The sequence below is a fragment of the Ranitomeya imitator genome, chromosome 2 (assembly GCF_032444005.1).
Source record: "Ranitomeya imitator isolate aRanImi1 chromosome 2, aRanImi1.pri, whole genome shotgun sequence".
Lineage (NCBI taxonomy): Eukaryota > Metazoa > Chordata > Amphibia > Anura > Dendrobatidae > Ranitomeya > Ranitomeya imitator.
The window spans coordinates 128,307,367-128,321,704 of NC_091283.1; positions in this window are offsets into that span (position 1 = coordinate 128,307,367).

A 14,338-nucleotide genomic window follows, 5' to 3' on the forward strand; every position below is an offset into this window, starting at 1 on the left:
GAGAGGAGGAGGAGGGGAACATCTGTCCCGGGACTTAACCCTGGCACTGCCGCAGCTCTCATCACTGCTGCCCTTTACATCCACAATAACACGGTCTTGCCCATGGCTCTCCGTGATCACGGTGCACGGCCGCACCGCACGCCGGAGACACAGACAGGACATCACACACTGACAGCTGATCAGCGCCATGTGAAAAGAGAGCTTGTTTCCATGGCTACTGCTATACACTGTGTGTAATCATGGCTTCTCCTCCCACTCTTCCCCAGCCAGCTGCATGGATGTGTCCTGTGCTCCCATATGTAGCCTTCCAATCTCCCTCCACAAATCATCGCACATTACTTTGAATTGCAACTTTTAATTTTTTTTTTCCTTTTATGTTTTTTTATTGTTTTTTCTTTTACAAAAATAGGAAATGTTATTTTGACAGATGTGCTTTGGTAACAACATAGCGTGCTGCTGCGCCCAGCATCTCTTCTCAGGTGTTCAATGGCATTTAGAGACATATTCATTGCTGGCCACTTCAGATCTCTCCAGTGCTTTGTTCCATCTATTTCTGGGGGGCTTTGTAAAGTATGTTTGCGATCATTGTCCTGCTGGAAGACCCATGACCTAGGACGCAAACTGAGCTTTCTGACACTGGGCACTGCATTGCGAGCCAAAATCCTTTGATAATCTTTAGATTTCATGATGTCTTGCGCACAGTCAAGGCACCAAGTTCCAGAGGCAGCAAAACAACCCCAAAACATATTTGAACCTCCACCATATTTGACTGTAGGTGCTGTGTTCTTTTCTTTGTAGGCCCCATTCCATTTTCGCTATACAGTAAAATGATGTGCGTTACCAAAAAGCTGAACCTTGGTCTCATCTGTCCACAAGACTATTTCCCAGAAGGATTTTGGCTTACATACATTTAGTCTGACTTTTTTTGTCCTAACCCGAACCCTTTCATCATTTTTTCTCTGCCATCCACGTCCAGGGAGCTTAGCAACAGTGCAGTGGGTTGTAAACTTCTTGGTTATGTTGCACACCGTGGACAAAGCAACATCAAGATCTCTGGAGAGGGGACTGGTAACCTTGAGATTGTTGATATTGTTCAACAATTTTTGTTCTCAAGTCCTCAGACAGCTCTTTTCTCCTCCTTCTATTCTCCCTGCTTAGTGAGGCACACACAGACACACAATGCAAAAATTGAGTCAAGTTCTCCCCTTTTTTATCTGATTTCAGGTGTGATTTTCATTTTGACTACACCTGTTACTTGCTACAGGTGAGTTCGAACGAGCATCACATGCTTGAAACAAAGTTGTTTACCCACAATTTTGTACAGGTGCCAACAATTTTGTCTGGCCCATTTTTCAGGTTTTGTATGAAATTATGTCCAATTTGCCTTTTTTTCGCAGTCTTAAAAGCCATTAAAACAACACAAAGGCTATGATCATACACTATACTGTACGCTAAATGGACAGCATTAGGCTACTTTCACACTTCCGTTTTCTGGGGTTCGTCGTGGTGCAGTAAAATGACGTATTGACGGACGTCATGAAAATAGGTAAAAACGTGTGCGACGGATCCAGTGTAATGACGGATCCGTCGTACAGAAATTCCAGAAATTAAATGCCCTGGGAGAGAGAGAGAGACTTGAAAATCCTTGAAGAGAGAGAGAGAGACTTGAAAATCCTTTGAGAGAGAGAGAGACTTGAAAATCCTTCCGGGCATGCTCAGAAAGGAAAAACTGGATCCGTCGCTGGATTCCTGTGTGTCACGGTCAGCGACGGATCCTGCGTCCATAGGCTTCTATTGTAGCCGACGACCGGCAGCGCATGATGCGTCGCTGACCGATTTTCCGACGTGCACAAAACACGTTACAATGAACGTTTTCTCTGGACGACGGACCACTATTTTACGACGGATCCAGTGCACGACGGATGAAACGGATGGCCATCCGTCACAATCCGTCGCTAATACAAGTCTATGGGAAAATGCAGGATCCTGCATTCTCAAAAATCGACGGATTGTGACGGATCTGAAAAGACGGAAGTGTGAAAGTAGCCTTAGGCCTCATTCTCAAGTTCTTTGTTTAACCCCTTAAGCCCCGAGGGTGGTTTGCACATTAATGACCGGGCCAATTTTTACATTTCTGACCACTGTCCCTTTATGAGGTTATAACTCTGGAACGCTTCAACGGATCCAGGTGATTCTGACTTTGTTTTCTCAAGACATATTGTACTTCATGATAGTGGTAAAATTTCTTTGATATTACCTGTGTTTATATGTGAAAAAATCGGAAATTTAGCAAAAATTTTGAAAATTTTGTAATTTTCCAGCTTTGAATTTTTATGCCCTTAAGGCTGCCGTCACACTAGCAGTATTTGGTCAGTATTTTACATCAGTATTTGTAAGCCAAAACCAGGAGTGGAACAAATAGAGGAAAAGTATAATAGAAACATATGCACCACTTCTGTATTTATCACCCACTCCTGGTTTTGGCTTACAAATACTGATGTAAAATACTGACCAAATACTGCTAGTGTGACGGCAGCCTAAATCACAGAGATATGTCACACAAAATACTTAATAAGTAACATTTCCCACATGTCTATTTTACATCAGCGCAATTTTGGAAACAAAATTTTTTTTTGTTAGGGAGTTATAAGAGTTAAAAGCTGACCAGCAATTTCTCATTTTTACAACACCATTTTTTTTAGGGACCACATCACATTTGAAGTCATTTTGAGGGGTCTATATGATAGAACATAATCAAGTGTGACACCATTCTAAACACTGCATGCCTCAAGGTGCTCAAAACCACATTCAAGCAGTTTATTAACCCTTCTGGTGCTTCACAGGAATTTTTGGAATGTTTAAAAAAATGAACAATGGACCCCAAAAGTTGTTGTACAATTTGTCCTGAGTACCCCGATACCCCAAATGTGGGGGTAAACCACTGTTTGGGCGCATGGCAGAGCTTGGAAGGGAAGGAGCGCCATTTGACTTTTCAATGCAAAATTGGTTGGAATTGAGATGGGACGCCATGTTGCTTTTGGAGAGCCACTAATGTGCCTAAAAATTGAAACCCCCCACAAGTGACACCATTTTGGAAAGTAGACCCCCTAAGGAACTTATCTAGATGTGTGGTGAGCACTTTGACCCAAAAAATGCTTCACAGAAGTTTATAATGTAGAGCCGTAAAAATAAAAAATCATATTTTTTCACAAAAATGAATTTCTCGCCCCCAATTTTTTATTTTCCCAAGGGTACTAGAAGAAATTGTACCCCAAAAGCTGTTGTGCAATTTGTCCTGAGTACGCTGTTACCCCATATGTGGGGGTAAACCACTGTTTGGGTGCATGGCAGAGCTCGGAAGGGAAGGAGCGCCGTTTGACTTTTCAATGCAAAATTGGCTGAAATTAAGATGGGACGCCATGTTGCATTTGAAGAACCCATGATGTGCCTAAACAATGAAACCCCCCACAAGTGACACCATTTTGGAAAGTAGACCCCCTAAGGATCTTATCTAGATGTGTTGTGAGAGCTTTGAACCCCCAAGTGTTTCACTACAGTTTATGACGCAGAGCTGTGAAAATAAAAATTCTTTTTTTTCCACAAAAACTATTTTTTAGCCCCCAGTTTTGTATTTTCCCAAGGGTAACAGGAGAAATTGGACCCCAAAAGTTGTTGTCCAATTTGTCCTAAGTACGCTGATACCCCATATGTGGGGGGAACCACCGTTTGGGCACATGGCAGAGCTTGGAAGGGAAGGAGCGCCATTTGGAATGCAGATTTAGATGGAATGGTCTGCAGGCATCACGTTGCATTTGCAGAGCCCCTGATGTACCTATACAGTAGAAACCCCCCACAAGTGACCCCATATTGGAACCTAGACCCCCCAAGGAACCTATCTAGATGTTTTCTGGGAACTTTGAACCCCCAAGTATTTCACTACAGATAATAACGCAGAGCCGTGAAAATAAAAAAACAAACCATTTTTTTCCTACAAAAATGTTTTTTTAGCTCACCAAATTTTTATTTTCCCAAGGTTAATAAGAAAAATTGGACCCCAAAAGTTGTTATCCAATTTGTCCTGAGTACGCTGATACCCCATATGTTGGGGTAAACCCCTGTTTGGGCACACGGGAGAGCTCGGAAGGGAAGAAGCACTGTTTTAATTTTTCAACGCAGAATTGGCTGGAATTGAGATCGGACGCCATGTCACGTTTGGAGGGCCCTGATGTGCCTAAACAGTGGAAACCCCCAATTTTTAACTGAAACCCTAACCCAAACACAACCCTAACCCTAATCCCAACCACACCCCTAACTCCAACTCCAACACACCCCTAACCCTAATCCCAACCATAACCCTAACCACATCCCTAACCCTGACACACCCCTAACCCTAATCCCAACTGTAAATGTAATCCAAACCCTAGCCCTAGCCCTAACCCTAACCCTCGCCCTAGCCCTAGCCCTAACCCTAGCCCTAACCCTAACCCTAGCCCTAACCCTAGCCCTAACCCTAGCCCTAACCCTAACCCTAGCCCTAACCCTAACCCTAGCCCTAATGGGAAAATGAAATACATACATTTTCTTAATTTTTTTTATTTTTCCCTAACTAAGGGGGTGACAAAGGGAGGTTTGATTTACTTTTATAGCGTTTTTTTAGCGGATTTTTATGATTGGCAGCCGTCACACACTAAAAGACGCTTTTTATTGCAAAAAATATTTTTTTGCGTCACCACATTTTGAGAGCTATAATTTTTCCATATTTTGGTCCACAGAGTCATGTGAGGTCTTGTTTTTTGCAGGACGAGTTGATGTTTTTATTGGTAACATTTTCAGGCACGTGACATTTTTTGATCGCTTTTTATTCCGATTTTTGTGAGGCAGTATGACCAAAAAACAGCTATTCATGAATTTCTTTTGGGGGGGGAGGGGCATTTATACCGTTCCGCGTTTGGTAAAATGGATAACGCAGGTTTATTCTTCGGGTCAGTACGATTACAGCAATACCTCATTTTACCTCATCGCTTTATTCTGAGGACTATAACTTTTTTATTTTTTTGCTGATGATGCTGTATGGCAGCTTGTTTTTTCGGGACCACTTAAGTCACGATGGTGGTTTGCACATTAATGACCGGGCCAATTTTTACATTTCTGACCACTGTCCCTTTATGAGGTTATAACTCTGGAACGCTTCAACGGATCCAGGTGATTCTGACTTTGTTTTCGCAAGACATATTGTACTTCATGATAGTGGTAAAATTTCTTTGATATTACCTGTGTTTATATGTGAAAAAATCGGAAATTTAGCAAAAATTTTGTAATTTTCCAGCTTTGAATTTTTATGCCCTTAAGGCTGCCGTCACACTAGCAGTATTTGGTCAGTATTTTACATCAGTATTTGTAAGCCAAAACCAGGAGTGGAACAAATAGAGGAAAAGTATAATAGAAACATATGCACCACTTCTGTATTTATCACCCACTCCTGGTTTTGGCTTACAAATACTGATGTAAAATACTGACCAAATACTGCTAGTGTGACGGCAGCCTAAATCACAGAGACATGTCACACAAAATACTTAATAAGTAACATTTCCCACATGTCTACTTTACATCAGCGCAATTTTGGAAACAAAATTTTTTTTGTTAGGGAGTTATAAGAGTTAAAAGCTGACCAGCAATTTCTCATTTTTACAACACCATTTTTTTTAGGGACCACATCACATTTGAAGTCATTTTGAGGGGTCTATATGATAGAAAATAATCAAGTGAGCGCAGCTGATCGCTCTGGACGTACTATCCCATCACTGGGAATTAAGTCCCAGGTCACCTTGACGGGATAGTACATCCAATGGGATTAAGGGGTTAAACACATATGTGAAAAATGGTACCGGTGTCATCAGTGTTGTGCATCAGTGTTTGATCCATGTGTCCATTTTTACCATCAATGTGTCATCAGTGTTTTTCACACATGTTATATTAATAATAATAATAATAATAATAATAATAATATTTTTTATTTATATAGCGCCAATATATTCCGCAGCACTTTACAATTAGCGGGGACATGTACAGACAATAAATTCAATACAAGTTAAGACAATTTAAACAGTGACATTAGGGGTGAGGTCCCTGCTCGCAAGCTTACAATCTACAAGGAAATGGGGGGGACACAATAGGTGATAAGTGATTGTTATTTCAGGTCTGGCAATTATAATAAACTAAATGATGGCCCGATTCTAACGCATCGGGTATTCTAGAATCTGTATGTAGTTTATTTATGAAGTTTTCAGAATAATGCAATTTCCGCACAGGATTCGGCCGGCCAATTAGCGAAGCGTGGTTCAAATTGCCACATAGTATATTGCCCTGCCACGTAGTATATTGCCCAGCCATTTAGTATATTGCTCAGCCACGTAGTATATTGCCCAACCATGTAGTATATAGGACAGACACGTAGTATATAGCACAGACACGTAGTATATTGCCCAGCCACGTAATATATTGCACAGGCACGTAGTATATAGCACAGCCACGTAATATATTGCACAGCCACGTAGTATATAGCACAGCCACGTAGTATATAGCACAGAGACGTAGTATTTAACACAAGCCACATAGTATTTAGCACAGCGATGTAGTATATAGCACAGACACGTAGTATATAGCACAGACACGTAGTATATAACACAGGCCACGTAGTATAGAGCACAGACACGTAGTATATAGCCCAGCCACGTAATATATTGTACAGCCGCGTAGTATATTGCACAGCCACGTAATATATTGCACAGCCACGTAGTATATAGCACAGCCATGTAGTATATAGCACAGAGACGTAGTATATAACACTGCCCATGCAGTATATAACCCAGGCCACATAGTATAGTGCACAGCCACGTAGTATATTGCCCAGCCACGTAATATATACCACAGCCACATAGTATATATCACAGCACACATAGTATATAGCACAGGGATGTAGTATATACCACAGCCCATGCAGTATCTAACACAGCCCACGTAGTATATAGCAATGTGGGCACCATATCCCTGTTAAAAAAAAAAGAATTAATATAAAAAATAGTTATATACTCACCCTCCGTCGGCACCCGGATCCAGCCGAGGCGTTTACCGATGCTCCTCGTGACGCTCTGGTCCAAAGAGTGCATTGCGGTCTCGCGAGATGATGATGTACGAGACCGCAATGCATGGACCGGTCACCGCAGCGTCGCGAGGAACGGGAAAGGCCAACGGAGGGTGAGTATATAATGATTTTTTATTATTTTTAACATTAGATCTTTTTACTATTGATGCTGCATAGGCAGAAAGACGGAAGCGACCCTTAGACAATTATATAATAGATGTGCAAGAGTCAAGTATCAAGTGCAGTTATGTGCATGGAGGGTGTGGAGAAAGATGAATAATAGGGTGCAGATTCAGTATAGTATTTGGAAGGAGGGAACAGGGCAAAGTTAGTTTACTGAGTAGTTGATGTGGTAGGCTTGATTGAAGAGATGGGTTTTCAAAGCGCGCTTGAATAGATCAGTGCTAGGTATCAGTCTGATTGTCTGGGGAAGTGCATTCCAGAGAGCTGGCGCAGCACGAAAGAAGTCTTGGAGACGGAGGTGCGAGGTTTGGATTATGGGGGATTACGGGGGATGTTAGTCTTAGGTCATTTGTAGAACGGAGGGCACGTGTAGGGCGATAGACAGAGATGAGAGAGAAGATATAAGGCGGTGCAGAACTGTGGAGAGCTTTGTGGGTGAGAGAGATGAGTTTATACTGGACTCTGTAGCGAATGGGTAGCCAGTATAATGACTGGCACAAGATGGAGACATCGGTGAAGTGGCTGGACAGAAATATGACCCTGTCTGCCGCATTCAAGATGGATTGGAGAGGAGAAAGTTTGGTAAGAGGAAGACCGATCAGAAGAGAGTTGTAGTAGTCCAGATAAGAATGAATAAGAGCAACAGTAAGAGTTTTAGCAGTTTCAAAGGTGAGAAAAGGTTGGATTCTGGAGATGTTTTTAAGATGCAGGTGACAAGAGTGAGTGAGTGATCGGATATAGGGAGTAAAATAAAGTTCGGTGTCAAATGTGACCCCAAGACAGCGGGCATGCTGCTTGGGAGTTATGGTTGAACCCTCCAGGGTAATTTCGATGTTGGGTATTGTGAGGTTAGTAGAAGGGAGAGGCACAAGAAGTTCCATTTTGGAAAGATTTAGTTTCAGATAGAGGGAGGACATGATGTTAGAGACAGCAGACAGACAATCCTTTTTATTTTGAACTAGCTGAAGAGCCCGGCGTTGCCTGGGCATAGTAAATATCTGTGGTTAGTTATAGCACCTCACTTCTCTTATTTTCCCATCACGCCTCTCATTTTCCCCATCACATCTTTCATTTTCCCCCTCACATCTCTCATTTTCTCCCTCACTCCTCTCATTTTCCCCCTCACTCCTCTCATTCCCCCCTAACACTTGTCATTTCGACCTCACATCTGTCATTTTCCAATCACTCCACTATTTTCCCTCACTCCTCTCATTTTGCACTCACACCTTTTCATTTTCACCTCACACCTCTCATTTTCACTTAAGTATATACATGTTTGTCATCTCCCTTATATATAGTATACACCTGTATGTCATCTCCTGTATATAGTATATACCTGTATGTCATCTCCCCTGTATATAGTATATACCTGCTGTGTGTCATCCCCCCTGTATATAGTATATACCTGTATGTCATCTCTTCCTATATATAGTATATACCTTTTATGTCATCTCCTCCTGTATATAGTAAATACCTGTGTGTCATCTCCCCTGTATATAGTATATATCTGTGTGTCATGTCCTCCTGTATATAGTATATACCTGTATGTCATCTCCTCCTATATATATCATATACCTGTATGTCATCTCCTCCTGTATATAGTATATACCTGTAGATCATCTGCTCCTGTATATAGTATATACCTGTGTGTCATCTCCTCCTGTATATAGTATATACCTGTATGTCATCTCCTCCAATATATAGTATGTACCTGTATGTCATCTCCTCCTCTATATAGTATATACCTGTGTGTCATCTGCCCGTACATAGTATATATCTGTATGTCATCTCCTCCTGTATTAGACCTCGTTCACACGTTATTTGCTCAGTATTTTTACCTCAGTATTTGTAAGCTAAATTGGCAGCCTGATAAATCCCCAGAAAGCCCTCACCCCCGGCAGTATACATTAGCTCACACATACACATAATAGACAGGTCATGTGACTGGCAGCTGCCGTATTTCCTATATGGTACATTTGTTGCTCTTGTAGTTTGTCTGCTTATTAATCAGATTTTTATTTCTGAAGGATAATACCAGACTTGTGTGTGTTTTAGGGCTAGTTTCATGTGTCAAGTTGTGTGTTGAGTTGCGTGTGGCGACATGCATGTAGCGACTTTGGTGAGATGAGTGTTGTGTGGCGACATGCATGTAGCAACTTTTTGTGCGTCGAGCTGCATGTGACAGGTTAGTGTAGCAAGTTGTCTGCAGCAAGTTTTGCGCATGGCGAGTTTTGCGCATTGCGAGTTTTATGTGTGGTGCCTTTTGAGTATGTGCAAGTTTTGTGTGAGGCAACTTTTGCATGTGTTGCAACTTTTGTGCATGTGGCAATTTTTCCGCGGGTGCAAGTTTTGCGTGAGCCTAGTTTTGCATGTGGCGAGTTTTGCGCGTGGCGAGTTTTGAGCGGCGACTTTTGTGTTTCGACTTTTATGTGGCAAGGTTGGTGTATGTGTGGTGAAATCTGTGCTGAGGGTTGTATATGTGTTCAAGCACGTGGTAGTGTGTGGCGCATTTTGTGTGTGTGTTCATATCCCCGTGTGTGGTGAGTACCCCATGTCGGGGCCCCACCTTAGCAACTGTACAGTATATACTCTTTGGCACCATCACTCTCATTCTTTAAGTCCCCCGTGTTCACATCTGGCAGCTGTCAATTTTCCTCCAACACTTTTCATTTCACTTTTTCCCCATTATGTAAGTAGGGGCAAAATTATTTGGTGAATTGGAAAGCGCGGGGTTAAAATTTCACCTCACAACATAGCCTATGACACTCTCGGGGTCCAGACGTGTGACTGTGCAAAATTTTGTGGCTGTAGCTGCGACGTCTCCAACACTTTTCCTTTCACTTTTTCCCCATTATGTAGATAGGTGCAAAATTGTTTGGTGAATTGGAAAGCGTGGGGTTAAAATTTCACCTCACAACATAGCCTATGACGCTCTCGGGTTCCAGACGTGTGACGGTGCAAAATTTTGTGGCTGTAGCTGCGACGTCTCCAACACTTTTCCTTTCAGTTTTTTCCCCATTATGTAGATAGGGGCAAAATTGTTTGGTGAATTGGAAAGCGCGGGGTTAAAATTTCACCTCACAACATAGCCTATGACGCTCTCGGGGTCCAGACGTGTGACTGTGCAAAATTTTGTGGCTGTAGCTGCGACGGTTCAGATGCCAATCCCGGACATACACACACACACACACACATACACACATTCAGCTTTATATATTAGATTAGGTATAAGAAATAACACACTATACAAGCAATGTAAAAACACCAACCTAAAGATGAAAAAATATATCACCAAGCTTGATAAGGGGTAACTGTATAAATGGCAGACCATTCGGCAAAACTAGGGCAATAAAAACGGACGAACCGAACAACAAAAGTCCAGGAACTAAAGAATAAACACATAATAATATATGAAGTCATCAAAATGTAAATTTTATTAATGGTACATGGGGACAAAAAAAGAGAAAGAAAAATATGGTAATGCGGTACCAAAACACAATGTGTATCAGTCCACACAGCGGATCATAGAGAGGAGGAGCTGATGATCCAGTGTCGAATGCTGCGGAGAGATCCAGGAGAATCAGCAGGGAACAATAACCTTTGGATTTAGCTGTTATTAGATCATTAGAAACTTTAGTCTAGTCTCTAAATTGCAAATCTTCTATCATGTTCAATGTTAAATACAGGTCACACCAGATACATTACAGCCAGGGCCGGCGTTAGGGGCAGGCACACCAGGCAGCTGCCTAGGGCCCCCCTCTTTCAGGAGCCCTCAGCCAATGGCATGCTGCTAGCGGCACACCACACGGCAACTGTGGGGCCCGTAAGAGGGCCCGGCACCCCCCTCGCATTGCACATTCAACTTATCAGCATCTTATATGCCTATACAGTTGAAAACAGTGATGGAGGAGAGAGTGTAGGCTGATGCTCCCTCTCCCATCACTCCCCTCTGCTTCTGACTCAGCAGGCGCGCGATGATGTCACTTCATCGTGCGCCACATATATGTGTATGTATGTGTATATGTGTACTGTGTAAGCTGCATTATACTATGTGTATGGGGGTGTTGCATTATACTGTGAGTGGCGGGGCTGCATTACACTGTGTGTGGGGGGATGCATTATACTGTTTGTGGGGGCTGCATTATACTGTGGGGGGCTGCATTATACTGTGAGTGAGGGGCTGCATTATACTATGTGTGTGTGGGGCTTACATTATACTGTAAGTGGGGGGCTGCATTATACTGTGTGTCCGGGGCTGTATTATACTATGTGTGTGAGGGCTGCATTATACTGTGTGGGGGCTGCACAATACTGTGTGTGGGGGCTGCATTTTACTGTGAGTGGGGGGCTGCATTATACTGTGAGTGGGGAGCTGCATTATACTATGTGTGTGGGGGCTGCATTATACTGTGTGTGGGGGAGCTGCACTATGCTGTGTGTGTGGGGGCTGCATTATACTGTGGGGGAGCTGCATTATACTATGTGTGTGTGGGGGCTGCATTATACTATCAGGGGGCTGAATTATACTCTGAGTGGGGGGACTGCATTATACTTTGTGTGGGGGGCTGCATAATACTGTATATGGGGGGCTGCATTATGCTGTGTGGGGGGCTGCACTGTACTGTGTGAGGGGGCTGCACTATACTGTATGTGTGTGTGGAGCTGCATTATACTGTGGGGGGCTGCATTATACTGTCTGGGGGCTGCATTATACTGTGTGGGGGGCTGCATTATACTGTGTGGGGGCTGCACTAAACTCTGAAGGGGCTGCACTATACTCTGAGGGGGCTGCAGTATACTGTGAGGGGGCTGCAGTATACTCTAAGGGAGGCTGCATTATACTGTGTGGGGGGCTGCATTATACTGTGTGTGTGGGCTGCATTATACTATGTGTTTGGCGGGCTGCATTATACTATGTGTGTGAGGGCTGCATTATACTGTAAGTGGGGTCTGCATTATGCTATGTGTGTGGGGGCTGCATTATACTGTGAGTGGGGAGCTGCATTATACTGTGAGTGGGGTGCTGCATTATACCATGTGTCGGGGGCGGCATTATACTATGTGTGTGGGAGCTGTATTATACTATGTGTGTGGGGGCTGCATTACATTCTGTGTGGGGGGCTGCACTATACTGTATGTGGGGGCTGCATTACACGGAGTGTGAGGCTGCATTATACTGTGTGTGGGGGCTGCATTATACTGTGAGTGGGGGCTGCATTATGCTATGTGAATGGGGGCTGCATTATACTGTGAGTGAAGGGGATGCATTTTACTGTGAGTAGAGGGCTGCATCATACTGTGAGTGGAGGGCCTGCATTCTATGTGAGTGGGGCTGCATTATACTGTGTGTGGAAGAGGCTGCATTGCTGCATTCTACTATGAGTGGGGGCAGGATAATACTGTATATGGGGGCTGCACTGTACTGTGTGGGGTGCTAAGCTATACTGTATGTGTGGGGGCTGCATAACACTGTGTATGGGGGCTGCATTATACTGTGGGGGCTGCATTATACTGTGAGGGGCTTCATTATACTGTGGGGGCTGCATTATACTGTGTGGGGGCTGCACTATACTATGTGTGTGTGCCTTAATTATAGTGTGTGTGTAGGAGGGCTGCATTATACTATGTGTGGGAGGCTGCATTATCCTGTGTGGGGGGGGCTGCATTATGCTGTGTGTGGGGGGCTGCACTACACTGTGTGTGTGACTGCATTATAGTGTGTATGTGTGTCTGGGGGGCTGCATTATACAGTGTGTGGCGCTGCACTATATTCTGAAAGGGCTGTACTATACTCTGATGGGTACTGCAGTATACTGTGGGGGGCTGCAGTATACTCTGAGGGAGGCTGCATTATACTGTGTGTATGTGGAGGCTGCATTATACTATGTGTATGGGGGCTACATTATACTATGTGTATGGGGGCTGCATTATACGGTGAGTGGGGGTGCATTATACTGTGAGTGGGGGGCTGCATTATACTATTTGTGTGGGGGCCGCATTATAATGTGAGTGGGGGGGCTGAATTACACTGTGTGTCGGGGGCTCCATTATGCTATGTGTGTGTGGGGGGGCTGCATTATACTATGTGTGGGGGGCTGCATTATACTGTGTGTGGGGGGCTGCATTATACTTTGGGGGCTGCATTATACTATGTATGTGTGGGGCCTGCATTATACTGTAATGGGGGCTGCATTATGCTATGTGAATGGGGGGCTGCATTATACTGTGAGTGGAGGGCTGCATTATACTATGAGTGGAGGGCTGCATTATACTGTGAGTGGGGCGCCTGCATTCTGCTGTGTGGGGGCTGCATTATACTGTGTGTGAAAGGGGCTGCATTCTACTATGAGTGGGGATGCATAATACTGTATATGGGGGCTGCACTGTACTGTGTTTGGGGGCTGCACTGTACTGTGTTTGGGGGGCTGCACAGTGCTTGGGGGCTAAACTATACTGTATGTGTATGGCTGCATAATACTGTGTATGGGGGCTGCATTATACTGTGTGGGGGGCTGCATTATACTGTGTGGGCTTCATTATACTGTATGTGTGGGGGCTACATTATACTGTGTGTGGAGGGGCTGCATTATACTGTGTGGGGGAGGGGCAGCACTATACTATGTGTGAGCCTGCATTATAGTGTGTGTGTGCAGGGGGCTGCATTATATTGTGTGTGGGGGGCTGCACTATACTCTGAAGGGACTGCACTATACTCTGAGGGGGGCTGCATTATACTCTGAGGGGGACTGCATTATACCCTGAGGGGGTTGCATTATACTCTGAGGGGGTTGCATTATACTGTGTGTGTGGGGCTGCAGTATACTCTAACAAAGACAATGGGGAGTGCATTATGCTATATGTACTATATGGGACCTGCATTATACTGTATTGAGGACTATCTGTCCCCATTTAACAACTTCAGTATTGTCAGTCACGCTCGTTTAACGACCTGAACTCAGCGCAGGTAAATACAACCAAAATGTTTCTGAGTGATGGTGCAATATGTGAGCATTT